Source organism: Branchiostoma floridae, chromosome 11 (assembly GCF_000003815.2).
Source record: "Branchiostoma floridae strain S238N-H82 chromosome 11, Bfl_VNyyK, whole genome shotgun sequence".
Classification (NCBI taxonomy): domain Eukaryota; kingdom Metazoa; phylum Chordata; class Leptocardii; order Amphioxiformes; family Branchiostomatidae; genus Branchiostoma; species Branchiostoma floridae.
In genome coordinates, this window is record NC_049989.1 from 2871951 (window position 1) to 2885451 (window position 13501).

A 13501-nucleotide genomic window follows, 5' to 3' on the forward strand; every position below is an offset into this window, starting at 1 on the left:
GTGTGTGTAGAAACATGACTCGTAATAATTGACTTATAGTAAGAGACCAGTATAGACCTATGCTCTGTAGAACTGTACAAAATAAAACTGCCAGCTGATGTCTCACACTGAATAGCAACCCAGTATTGTCATTACTTCATATTCTGGGCTAAATATTCTTCAACAAGCTAATTTCTCTATGATGTGTAGTCTTACTTCAATTTCTTATCTGTTGCTCTTCATTGTATGAGGACTGAAGTAGTCTGTACGTTCGGAGTTTGGTTTTCGCACTTAGACCTTTATTTTCATTATGAATGTTGGTTAGGAAATTCTGGAAATATATATCCTTCATACGCTGGTGAATTGCAGAAATTAAGTGGGATATGTTTGAATCTTTTGATTGAGGGGCTTGCCAAATTAAAGGGTAACCACACTTGAAGAGTTTGTTTTTAACTGATAATGGTGCGTCTGCTTTGTCTAATGATTGTCTAATTCCAAATAAAGCTTTCAATCCCTTGCTGTTAAGTATTTGCTGTTGACTTTGAATGTGCCCGCTGAGGATACAACAACAAGATTAACAATAAGATGCTACTGTTTCTAAATCATTGTTATCAAACAAAAAACAACAATCTTTCCATAATTGTCCTCCCTTTGTAAATACAATAACTTTTTCAGGTTAACCTTCAGCTTCCAGGATTTACAATATTGTTCTTTCATGTTGTACAGAACCGGAGAATTGTGATAAAAGTTATCAAATTCAGATACTATATCACTTATTAAACAGATTAAACAATGTAGAGTAGAGTTAAACAATGTAGAATAGAGTAGAGCATATCATCCCTGTTTGTTTATATTGTGCTGTTTTGTTTTGTCAATGAGTAACTGTTGTTAAAATCAATAGCACCAGAAATCATAAATTATCCACTGCATGACCATGTCAGAAGTTGAATACTTGTTGAGAAATATCATTTGTTGGCGAGTGAAACTTAAGTACTAGTACAGGTCTCTCTGCTGCAAGTTATACGCCAAAAATGCAGGTACTCCAGCAACTCTATATGATTTTGGAAATGATCAGATGCTACAAACACATTCTACATTGGAATGCTGACCATGATAAGCCAGCTTTCTGATATATTTAATTTAGTGGTGTCTATCACTATTACTTTATTGTCTAATTTATGCCTTTATGGTTTCTGACATTACTTACAGATCTACAGTGAGTTCATTCCAAGACATACAGATTACTAGTACTTGATAACACCAGGTCAAAAAAGGTGGAAGGAAACTTCATGACTACAACAAGTGATGTGCATGTGATAATGACCAGGTAGGGCATCCATATGTGATAGGGAACAGGTAGGGCATCCATACTATTGGGACCATGTAGTGCATCCATACTATTGGGACCAGTTAGGGCATCCTTGCAATAGGACATGAGGGCTCAAAATTCATTTTTGGGATTAGTTATTGGTTAACTAATTAAGTTACAGATGATAGTAACTAGGTAGGGCACTGTATGGGTAATAGGGACAAGGTAGGGCACTTTATGGGTGTATAGTATAGGGAGAGGGTTTATATATAAGGGGACTTTATGGATGGAGCTGTGTAAGTTCTAACTAAACAAATTCTAGGTAGAGGTACACGGGTTTAGGTACAGGTCCAGACCTGACTTTCTTGTTCAAATAATGATTGATCTTTGATCACACCAAATGCATGTTCGAACTGATACCTAAGCGTGTTTAATTGTAGGATCTATAATTCCCCACCACCAATACCACCAGTAGGGATTACTAGTAGTAGTAGTTTATGGAAACAAAGCCAAAAATCATCCACATGTTGCCAACAAGAAAATTTGATTGCATTTTCTTCCTGAATGCTAGCATGTTTACAAAATGTGAAAACTTCTGTCAGTTCCTTCGTGTTGGCTAAGTAATAGACAAGCAGTCCTTCTGTGTATACATGTGTTGTAGGTACAGTACTTGTATGCCAGGGTTCGGTTATTTTCGACCTGTTCCTTAATTGATTGTACTGGTACTGTATTGGTACAGTCTATAACGTTACGTATACCAGTACACAGCTCTATGTATGGGTGATAGGGACTAGTTAGGGCATCTGTACATGATAGGGGCTAGGTAGAGCTTTTTATATAGGTGGTAGGTTCTGTTTTTGAGAAACTGCCTTTCTTTGATTGGTTATGCACTGTTCCATCAGTCTGGAACTCTAATGTTCTTGACTAATGCAACATTGCAAAAGGTGTCATTTCACCACAAAATTTCCCCAACAATGGAGACTGCCTTGCCGTGGCGTTGGGGCTTCACACCAACTGGAGTGTGACTAGATGTCTCCAAGAAGGCAAGTTTGTGATTGAATTATTTATCCCAGCAATATTCTGGTTTGTTAATATGTTAACTGTCATATTTCTACTAACAAATGGGTACATGTCTTTCATGTAGCTAAGGCTATAAAGGGGCTAAGTTTACTAGTACTTGAGAACAGTTTTCACAAATGCACAACTGAAGGAAAAATAATCATGATCCATGGTCAGGCCTTTTATTGTAACATTATGGCAAGTATTGCAACACAGTAGATCTACCATAAACTCTTGAAGTGATAAAATTAGTTACCTGAACACATTGCATCAATCATATCCTCCAAATAATCTGAAACTGTATTTTCATCCCTTATGTCATAATGTTCGAAGTTTTTGTAGGAGCTACTGGTACTGCCATTTAAAGTGATAGTCAACTAATAAGTGAATCCAAACACCTTGAAGCAATATGAAAATAGTTGTACTTTACATAGAGAAGACCATTGGTTGTTGACAACAAGTCAGTTAATTAACATCAGTATACATACTAGTACATGTATACTAGAACATTAGGCACACAGAAGTTGTATCCAATTTGCAATTAGGGTTCAAGAGTTTACCATAACAAATCAGTGAATTGCAGTTTACCAATGATGGATCAAAACAAGTTGTAAGATTGAACAACAATTACATGTATGTCAATATTTCACTAGACTATAATTTGTATTTCAAAACATGCTCTAGTCTACAGGTATAGTTGAATTGATGCAGCTGGATGCTGATTGTAGAAGTAATGACATTTCTTTCTGGTAAGCGGGCTCGAAAGTAAAGGTGTCCCAGTGGCCACAGATCATTAAACGTTTGGCAGGGATTGAGCTAATATAAGAAATACATTTTTAACAACGGGCAACATCACCAATATCTTGGCCCTTCAAGCATGTCTGAACCACTATTCTACTTAAAAGTGGACATGATGTTGACTGAAGTATAATAATAACACAATCAGGTTGTCCATGCCTAAAGAAGGTACTAGTATCTCTCACTCAACTGTCATGATTAAAGACAGAACTTCAAAGTGATACATGTACAGGAGCCTGCATCGAGTTTTACAGGTAGGCGTTGTGAGCCCTCTCCTAAACCTTAAATCTATATCACACCAAGCAGGAAGGCGGTGCATTATGAAGTTGAATCTTGATAGTAGTAAGATATAACAACTTCTTTCACAAAACTAAAATTGTCTCCTGTAAACAGGAGGGTTTGGCATGCACTCTATCTGTACCAAAGAACTTGCTTATGATGCAGCTAGTACATAGAATGATTCTTAATGACAGAATTTACATAACAAAATAATATACATAGACCAGATAATACCAGTACAAATCCAGATAACATTAATTATCAAATGTAGCATGTTACTGGCAGCCACATCAATGGAGGCCTGGCTAATACAGTTTAATAAGTACAAGTACAATGTTTGTAACAAAACCAGCACAGAAAAATTAACATCTTCTGTGACCAAGCTCTTTAAGACATCAGACTAAGTATATCTAAGCTACATAAGATATTGAGGTGTCACAGTTTTTGCAGGTTGTACTACCCTTGACTATTTTCCCCTTCTTGGTGACGCCTACAAAAGTGTTTGTGTCACAGTTGTCACAGCGCACTCTCTTATACGATGCATTCTTGCCTGGAAGCCTTACACGTTTGTGCACCTGTTTTACTTTCATGCGTCTTGATGATGTTGCAGTAGGACCTGTCATATTGTCCGCTGAGGCAGCAGCACTTGCAGGTGTACTTGCCCTGGCCTTTCTTCTTCTAGCTGCCATGTTGCTCTGCTGTATAGACTTGACTAGTCGAGCTGCTGTTACCCGTTCGTCTTTCGTCTGTGGCTTTTGAAGTGTTGCTGTCATTGGTAGTTGCTGGAGGCATTGGTTTACAACTGTGGATGCCTGCTGACATTGGTATTCGGTCATCTGTGCTGTGTTTTCCTTCATTCCAGTTAAAACAGACTCTAACTTTGTGATACCATCCATTAGTTTGCCCCTGCAGTCTTCTTGAGTCGTGTCAAGGTGGTCCTCTGCTAGCACAGCAGACATTTCAGACAGCTCACTTGAATTTGAAGTAGGAACAAATGTACTACTGGTATTGTACATCTCTGGAGGCATGATGCTGTTGATCAGACTGGGGTGGTACTGCTGAAGGAACTTGGTTGCTGTTAATAAGTGCTTACATGTCTGTCCATTTGTGGCATTGTCCCTACATGTACAGAACTGTTCTGTAAGGCTCACACTGTGTGATACACCCTCCACACTCGTGCTCTTGACATGGAAGAGCAGCACGTTCTGGTTTACCATTGTTATCACTGAAGGGTCTTTCCTGTAGGCAGCCATGTACATATCTGCCATGTCTTGGCGACCGCGCTCTGTTTTTGACAATGACTTCGTGTTGAAGCCCATGTCGGCTTCCTCTTGCTTTTTTACATGAAAGGCCACTGTGGTCTGGCCACCCTGATACCTCTCGTCCCTAGGGTGTCCAATCAGCGCATCTAGGAGCGTATCTATACGGTGATTGGCGCGTCCAGTTAGAATGGTGTATTTGATCGTCATCCATTCTCTCTCCGTCAGATTGGTGGTGTTCTGGTCTCCATGAGGGAACATCCTCCCAGCCCTGACCCACATGTGTCGCCAGTCATCCGAGTCCCAGCCACGTAGGTACTTCTTGATTGCTGGGTAGTCGTTAAACTCATCCTCCATTCGTTTACTTTCTTCTTCATACTTCTCCCATGTGCTGGCAAACATCATCGTGCAGAGCTGGTCATACACTTTTGCTGCCACGTCCGCTGGCAGCTTTGGCAGGAGGTTTTCCGTCCACGCCTTTTTGCAGTGGAACCAGCACAGGATTATCCTGCACTTTGTTTGTTTGGATTGTTCCCACGACAAAGCATCCTGGTCCACTGCGGCCTGTATCCCTCGTCTTTCTGTAAGAGATTTGTCTATAAGGATGGCGTTTGGTCGTGCTTGCACATTCTGAAAGACTGCAGAGAAGCCAACCTTGATCCCTGTCTCCTCCTGGTTTGTGTTCTTGTCTGCCGATGTGATGAGGAAGAACAGTGGAATTCCTTCTTTGTTTTGATTGGGAACTGTGGCTGTGAACAGTGGCAAACCATATGAGTTCAGTCCGAAAGTTGAGTCAACGCTCCAAGCGCTGTTCGGGGTAAAGCGCTCTGCCATTCTCCTCTGCCATTCTGTCTGTAGGACGGCGACAAATGGCCGTTTGTCGCTATCGGCGTTGTCTGGGTCATACTTCTGGAAGTAGATGCACTTTCCTTGGGACTTGTACTCATTGAGCTTGCTGTAAGTACTAAACCAGTCATCATCAGAGAGCCTATGCTTCCGTCTTCGCTGGTGCTGTAGCCTTGTTAGCTCTTTGCGTGTCATGACTGCCCTGTATCTGCTCTTGTCAATTTCCCCAATGCTACCAGAACTAACAACATTTTGTATAATGTTCACAGTTTGTTGAATGCGTAGGCCAGCGTCCAGGCAATCGTGAGCAATGTCCAGTACCCGACTGTCTACTGGAAGGAACTTGCTGTCTTCTGTTGACCCAGGCACATGGTTAGCGTGGACACTATGGAGACGTATCTCAAGCTTTATAGACATGTCTTCAGGCTCCATAACTTTCACGTGAAAAGTGCACCCAACCTTTTTACTTCTTCTGTTGCGCTTGCTCCCACGCTTGCGTGACGGAGCTCCATGTCTGTGACATGCGTACTCCCTGACCGTGCCACGACAGAGCATGCCATTTGCTCGCCTGAAGGTAACCTTACGCTTGGCTCTGATGAAAACCATCTGGCAGCTGAACTTGGCAGCCAGAGTAGCTATGTGTTCATCAGTGGTATCACGCTCTATTTCATACACCTGGTAGTCATTCTTGGTAACTTTTCTTTTGCGTTTTAGGGGACTTTGATTTTGACATGACGATACTCCAATTTGATGGAACAAGTTGAATTTTGGACCTTTGGACTCTGCCGTGGTCTCTGGACATGCAGGTTCTGGCTCTTGCGTGGACTCTGGACACACAGGTTCTGGCTCTCTCATGGACTCTTGACTCACAGGTTCTGGCTCTCCCGTGGTCTCTTGACACACAGGTTCTGGCTCTCCCGTGGTCTCTGGACACACAGGTTCTGGCTCTCCCATGGACTCTTGACACACAGGTTCTGGCTCTCCCGTGGACATTGGACACACAGGTTCTGGCTCTCCCGTGGACTCTGGACACACAGGTTCTGGCTCTCCCGTGGTCCCTGGACACACAGGTTCTGGCTCTCCCGTGGACTCTGGACACACAGGTTCTGGCTCTCCCGTGGACTCTGGACACACAGGTTCTGGCTCTCCCGTGGACTCTGGACACACAGGTTCTGGCTCTCCCATGGACTCTGGACACACAGGTTCTGGCTCTCCCGTGGACTCTGGACACACAGGTTCTGGCTCTCCCGTGGTCTCTGGACACACAGGTTCTGGCTCTCCCGTGGACTCTGGACACACAGGTTCTGGCTCTCCCGTGGACTCTTGACACACAGGTTCTGGCTCTCCCGTGGTCTCTGGACACACAGGTTCTGGCTCTCCCGTGGTCTCTGGACACACAGGTTCTTGTGCCACTGTATTTTGGCACCCACACTCATCAAAGACCTTGCGAAACATGCTCTGTGGGATTCCAAAGCGCTTGCTATTCGTCTGGTATGTAGACACTATCTGAAAATGACGAAAATGAATGGAAATGTAAGATCTCTTTTTCTTCACAAGCAATGCATTTAGTTAGACAAAACAGGTATTTCCATATGGCAGTAAGTATTTGACAAAACAGACAATTCTAGTAACATATCATTCCGTACGGTAGTAAGTAACACCATTAGTATCATAGTAGGTTTTTGTCCTTTACTAAGAAGGTTATGTTTTTGGTAGTGTTTGTATGTGTGTATGTGTGAGATATGAGGTCCAGGTGAGACCAGGTAAAGTACCTTACAGGTGAGATATGTATGGTTTCTTTGACTGAGGTCCAGGTGAGACCAGGTAAAGTACCTTACAGGTGAGATATGTATGGTTTCTTTGACTGAGGTCCAGGTGAGACCAGGTAACGTACCTTACAGGTGAAATATGTATGGTTTCTTTGACTGAGGTCCAGGTGAGACCAGGTAAAGTACCTTACAGGTGAAATATGTATGGTTTCTTTGACTGAGGTCCAGGTGAGACCAGGTAACGTACCTTACAGGTGAAATATGTATGGTTTCTTTGACTGAGGTCCAGGTGAGACCAGGTAACGTACCTTACAGGTGAAATATGTATGGTTTCTTTGACTGAGGTCCAGGTGAGACCAGGTAACGTACCTTACAGGTGAGATATGTATGGTTTCTTTGACTGAGGTCCAGGTGAGACCAGGTAACGTACCTTACAGGTGAAATATGTATGGTTTCTTTGACTGAGGTCCAGGTGAGACCAGGTAAAGTACCTTACAGGTGAAATATGTATGGTTTCTTTGACTGAGGTCCAGGTGAGACCAGGTAACGTACCTTACAGGTGAAATATGTATGGTTTCTTTGACTGAGGTCCAGGTGAGATCAGGTAACGTACCTTACAGGTGAAATATGTATGGTTTCTTTGACTGAGGTCCAGGTGAGACCAGGTAACGTACCTTACAGGTGAGATATGTATGGTTTCTTTGACTGAGGTCCAGGTGAGACCAGGTAAAGTACCTTACAGGTGAGATATATGTGTTTTCTTTGACTAGTTGAGACCAGGTGAGATACCTTAAAGGTTGGAATGGATAGAAATGATTTTATATACATGTACCAGGGACCATGTGAGCATTAATGTTGAAGTCGTTTGTATAACTTTATTAATAAAACTATATCACTAGAACAATGAATCCTGCATGGCACCGTTTTCAGACTCTGCTACAGGAGAGACGCGACCTTGGAAACAAAAATATTTCAGAGCTTGGAAGACGCATGTTTCACACAATTACTTTTCATGTGTATTAAATTTCGTAAATTGTCTTTATGAAATTGTGTTTATCCATGGAAAGTCTTCGTCTTTGTTGATTATAAGAATGCAAATTTTGTTGTAAGTCCGCTGCAATTTCGTTAAAGCTGTAATTTGCCTAAGCCAATGATTTTAAGTGTAAAAGAATGCAATTCAGCCTGTGTGTATACCATTCATTCATTCACACTGTCAGATTCATCCCTGTGTCATTAAAGGTTTACCGGTATGTCATAACTTCATGTTTTCAGTTGTTTTTGCCATTTCATTGTGTCAAACAGTCGCACACTGGTCAGAGACAGTTTGCTTCAAAATTGTGTGGTTAAAGTATCCTTCATAAATTGTGTTTTGGCCAAGTTCGGAGGAAAGACTGACTCGTCAAACATTGATACCTTTCATACAGTAGTGCAGCTTTCTACTTTCTACTACACCTGAGCCACTGAAGCTTTGAACAATGATGGTTTGGCTGTATTACACAAGAGATGCAGTTTTCACGCACTGGTCTTCCGCTAGGCCATGTATGATAACCAAAAAAAATACACTTCAAGCAATGTTTGTCTTCGACTAGGTCGTTGGCAAGTAACAAAGGAAAGCAAAGGTCTTTTCAAGGCTGTGTTACTGGAACGATGGCACACCCTTCATAAATTGATAGGTCAGCACTTAGCAGTGCAATTGGAAAGTCTTATAGTTAGTGTTAAAAAGTTCCCATCATTTACCACAATGACAATATAACATTTTCTCATTAATTATGCAAATTAGGTCTTTATTTTGCATCATATATATCTAACAATATTCTTCTCTTTCTCGGTTACAAATGTCTTGTTGCAATGGTCCTATAATTGAACTGAGCATGTTTAGACGATATCTCTAATTAATTATGCAAATTAGATTCCAATTTGCATATTCAATATGTAGTTATATGAGGCATCACTTAAGCTACCTACATACAAAAATCATGACAATCCGTCACCTTCTTGAGTTATTCCCTTTCAAAGTCTCACACTAAACCTGCACTGCAGTTCCAAAACAAGCCACTATGGGCCAAAACCTATACCAATTACTATAGGCATCAAGAGCTGTATACTACTCAAAAATCATAGCCACAGCATGTGGAGAACTCGAAATATGAAACCAGGAAGTTCATCTGCAGTACTGGAACAGGCCGCTAGGGGCCCAAAATCTAATTGTTTCCAGGTCTTATCAAGACCTACCAACATACCGAATATCAACACAATCCTTCCAGGCGTTCTCGAGTTATGTTGGTTTTCTAACGTTACTTACAAACATAGAAACATACATACAAACCAGTGTTTCCGCCAGAGGGGCGTCCACCCGTCCAATGACGGTCTCATTTCGTTTTGGACGGCTTGAACGCAACCAGAGGCCGTCCTCATAAAAAAATTGCGACCCACATTTTGCCGAGAAATCTGTACAAAGTTGATAAATGTAAACCGCAGTTTTGTGTTTTGTATTGAAGCTAGAGGCTTGGGACGCCGTCCACAGTCAGAAAGCCGCTCACTGTTTGTTTTGCTATTGTTATGGTTGTTGACAATGTGTGTCGGCGGCCTTTCGCATACGATAATCAAAACCCGTTTTTCAAGGCCTCAGTTACACGAATTTGCCCTGTCACATAATTCGCAAACTTGGCGGTAGGTCGATCTCGCTATAAGTATAACACTACAAACTAAACTTTGTTATTGGGAGAAATAAGACAACACACTATTCAACTTTGTCTAGATTAACAACTTTAGTCTCTGTTTTCATCGTCAATCATCGTAAACAAAACAAAACACAATCAGATACATGTGCCCACCGGCCCGGGTGCTCGGCACGGGAAATCGACCTCGTTCAAGTTCGCTATCGGCAACACAGCGGAAAAATAAAGTGTTCACATAAGAGATGATGGACGTAAAAAACATCAAGTATAACTTTGGTTCCTTTTTATATGAGTTTTGAGCCCGAAAAATCTCCGAAAACGGCAGAAATTTTCGGGATAAATGTTGTTGTTGTTGTTGCATCAAAAATGGCGGTCGGTAGTTGTTGTGTATCCTAGCCAATCACAGCGCTAGTTTCCCGTGACGTCGCTAGCTTTCCCAGATCTCGCGAGAAGTCACCACGTGAGATTGCGGGATTTCGGCCGCCATTACGCTCACTGTCGCCGATAGACGATGTTTTTCGTCATTTCTGAACGCAAATTTCTCGATCTATGGAAGGTTTTAGATGATTTATAAGTATACCACAACATAAAAGAGAATATATACAAATGCTATTTCTTTTTTGAAAGTCCAAGAACCGTTTCTAGAACTTTTTAAAAGTCGTAGTACCCGTTCGGTGCGGCATACCGGTACGCGGCACAGATCATAACACTTCGGCACTGAACTTAATCGGACGTTAGTTGTTTTGTTTTTTCTTGCGACAGTTAACCATTAACTTTAATTTTCGCGATTTTACAATTAAATTTAATTTTCGCGGTTTTACAATTAAATTTAATGTTCGCGGTTTTGCAATTAAATTTAATTTTCGCGGTTTTCGCGCCCCAAGGTGGACGGCCTCCCAGCTGAGGTCTGGCGGAAACACTGATACAAACGCTACCCAAAACATAACCATCTTGGCTAAGGTAACAGACCGGTGGTCTTAGCGCTTTCAGCGAATTCATTGCAAAGACGGAGCCTTCATACGACCAGCTAGAGTCTTTAGATTTCAAAAGGTGCGAACTTTATGTGGTAAGAGGAACACTGAGAAATGTCCGCTCGGAATTCAAGTATTATCTAACTACATACTGCACCAGGGGTAATACTAAAAGGAAATCTGAGCGGGGTTCAGTGCCTTATAGGGATATGGATTGCGACACTTATGCAGATCCAGTCTCCTCCAATTATTGCAATTAAGTCAAGAAGATTTTAGTCGAACCTACAGTTTATGGCTCTTTGATTTTGACGAGCGATTTAGCAATGCACGCGAATATATCACCCATAAATTGTTCACAATAATATTACTAATTGGACCATGGTACGACCGACGAGACAGGCGAAATCTACTTTCCACTCTGCTATTTTTTTTTCCTGAATGTAACAGTATAATATCATTACGCTTGTGTGGGGACAAGAAAGCCTTACTGCATCTATCAAGTAAAAAAAACAAGCTTCGTAGAATTTCTACTACATCTGTTGTCATAAACATTTATTGCACAAAACACTTGCGGTGACTCTGTGACGTTCATCATATGATAGCATATCCACAGCGTTAGACTCACGTCCGTGGGGTTACTAGCGGTCATCTGATTACCGTACCTACAGTAACATGCGGATTATGACCATCTTTATCTGCTCAAGACAAACAGAAATCTTGGACAAGGAGTAGATTCGACTCATTATTCATTTCGCACTGTTAAATACCACACAGTCGTGAAAACTGCCAATCTGATTGACTTTGTAAGGCCAACTTCTTACGTGACTGACTGACCTTGTAACGGCAGTTGAGTCAGTCATGTTTTGATGTCACGGACTTTGAGTAATTGCTCGTTTATAACATATTGGGCGTCAGTTTTCTTTATTATGTCAGTGCAGATGGGTTGAATGTGTATTTGTGTCGATTGTGATGTATTTATTAGCAAAGTTGTAAAACTCAAACGGATTAATTCGTTTAATCCTTTTTTAAATGTCAGAATTCTATCAATAAGGGCTATTGTAACGTTGCCAATTGTACATCCGTTGTTTTAACAAAATGTACACTGTGACCTACCAGCTTCCATGTTTCCTCCCATGAGCGATGGTTGTGATGACATCTCATGAAAGTTTCCTGCACTGCTTCAACGGAAATAAGCTGCAGTTGTGGCGCGTCTTTATGCGCGAGGACGCCGTTTTTTAGCGTTAGTTTCGCCATAACTTCTCGCCATTTCTGCTGGCGTCCGGTTGGCGAAAGCTGACTTTTTGTGGGGAAGGAAGGGTCGTTCTCCACTATTTCCTTCTCTTCGGGACAGTGGCCATCTAATAATGAAAGCTCCATAAGTCGCAGCGCGCGACTATTGAAGCTGTAATACTTCATTATTTCACCGGTCCCTTACTTACTTCTATATACTGGTAACGTAACCTTCAAGCATGCTATCCCGTATATGCCGCTTTGGACGGCTTGGCCAATCAGGAGCTCGCGCGTGGGCGTGGCAAAACGCTCCCCGCCGATTGGCTCATCCTGTGGCGCCCGCCGATTGGTCCATTTTGTGGCGAGAAACGTGTGGTTTAGACTTTCCGGGGGGGGGGAGGGCTGGTGCGTTAGGGGGGGAGGGCCATGTTAATTTTTTTTGAGGTGGGGGGAGGGCCATGTTAATTTTTTTTGAGATAGGGGGAGGGCCATGTTAATTTTTTTGAAAGAATTGTTTATACTATTTTTAGTTTTGATATCTTGACATGGCCCTAAAACTGATAAAATAAGCCTTCTGAATAGCCTAAAATGCAAGAGCTTCCGGGGGCTTCGCCCCCCTAGGTCCCCCAAAGTGGCGCTTCCCTGGACCAGCGTTCCCGCCACGCATACGTCATTCCGTCTCCGGACTTATTTTTTTCTGGAAAGACGCACTCGGCTCGGCTGAGTTTCCCCAAATATTTAAGTTACAAAAGCGGTGCGCGGTAAATATGTGAAGAATCCAAAACTATACACTTTATTTTTTATTTATAACATTTCTTTTGTTTCAAAAGGACAAAATTTGCGGCAGAAAAGGGGCCGCAATATTGTTGTCAAGCGTCGATCGAGTCGACTGTGCACTGGCATTGTCGTCTGTGGCACATGGCGCGGCACGCCCCCCTCCCCAGACGGACTGTCGATCGCAGCGCCCAGCACGTTGGGACGTCTTTTCTGGCTACTCCTTCAAGGCTACACCGGCACTGATTACTGCCAAAGACGCAGCAGATCACCGTCCTTCGTATAATGTATAACGTTCTTGGTCTCTATGTAAAAAGAAATCCAGCGGTGAGCCAAAGATTTCACGCCGAAAACGGGGTTACCTGAGGTCGCACGAAACAAACGCACGCTCGTGGAAAATGACGGCGCGGCCTTGTAAAACCCGACCGATTCGATAAATGATAAATTTTAGTAAAATCATCGGGCAAAATAGAAAAAAAAACACAAGGTGTGATGGCACCGTTATTTTATCCTCTGGAAAAACTACTAGCATTTGATGCGGGAGGGCGCA

The 13501-nt window shown here is 42.2% G+C and overlaps 1 protein-coding gene and 1 long non-coding RNA gene across 2 annotated transcripts in view; both read left to right on the plus strand.

Moving 5' to 3' along the window:
• The window catches only part of LOC118426673, a 4216-nt gene extending 1973 nt beyond the window's left edge, over positions 1-2243 (plus strand). The window contains exon 2 of the long non-coding RNA XR_004832442.1: positions 1189-2243. This is a non-coding gene — a long non-coding RNA (uncharacterized LOC118426673). The remainder of the gene's footprint in view (positions 1-1188) is intronic.
• LOC118426668 overlaps positions 1-13501 on the plus strand; it is a 30946-nt gene that overhangs the window by 10515 nt on the left and 6930 nt on the right. The window lies entirely within an intron of this gene.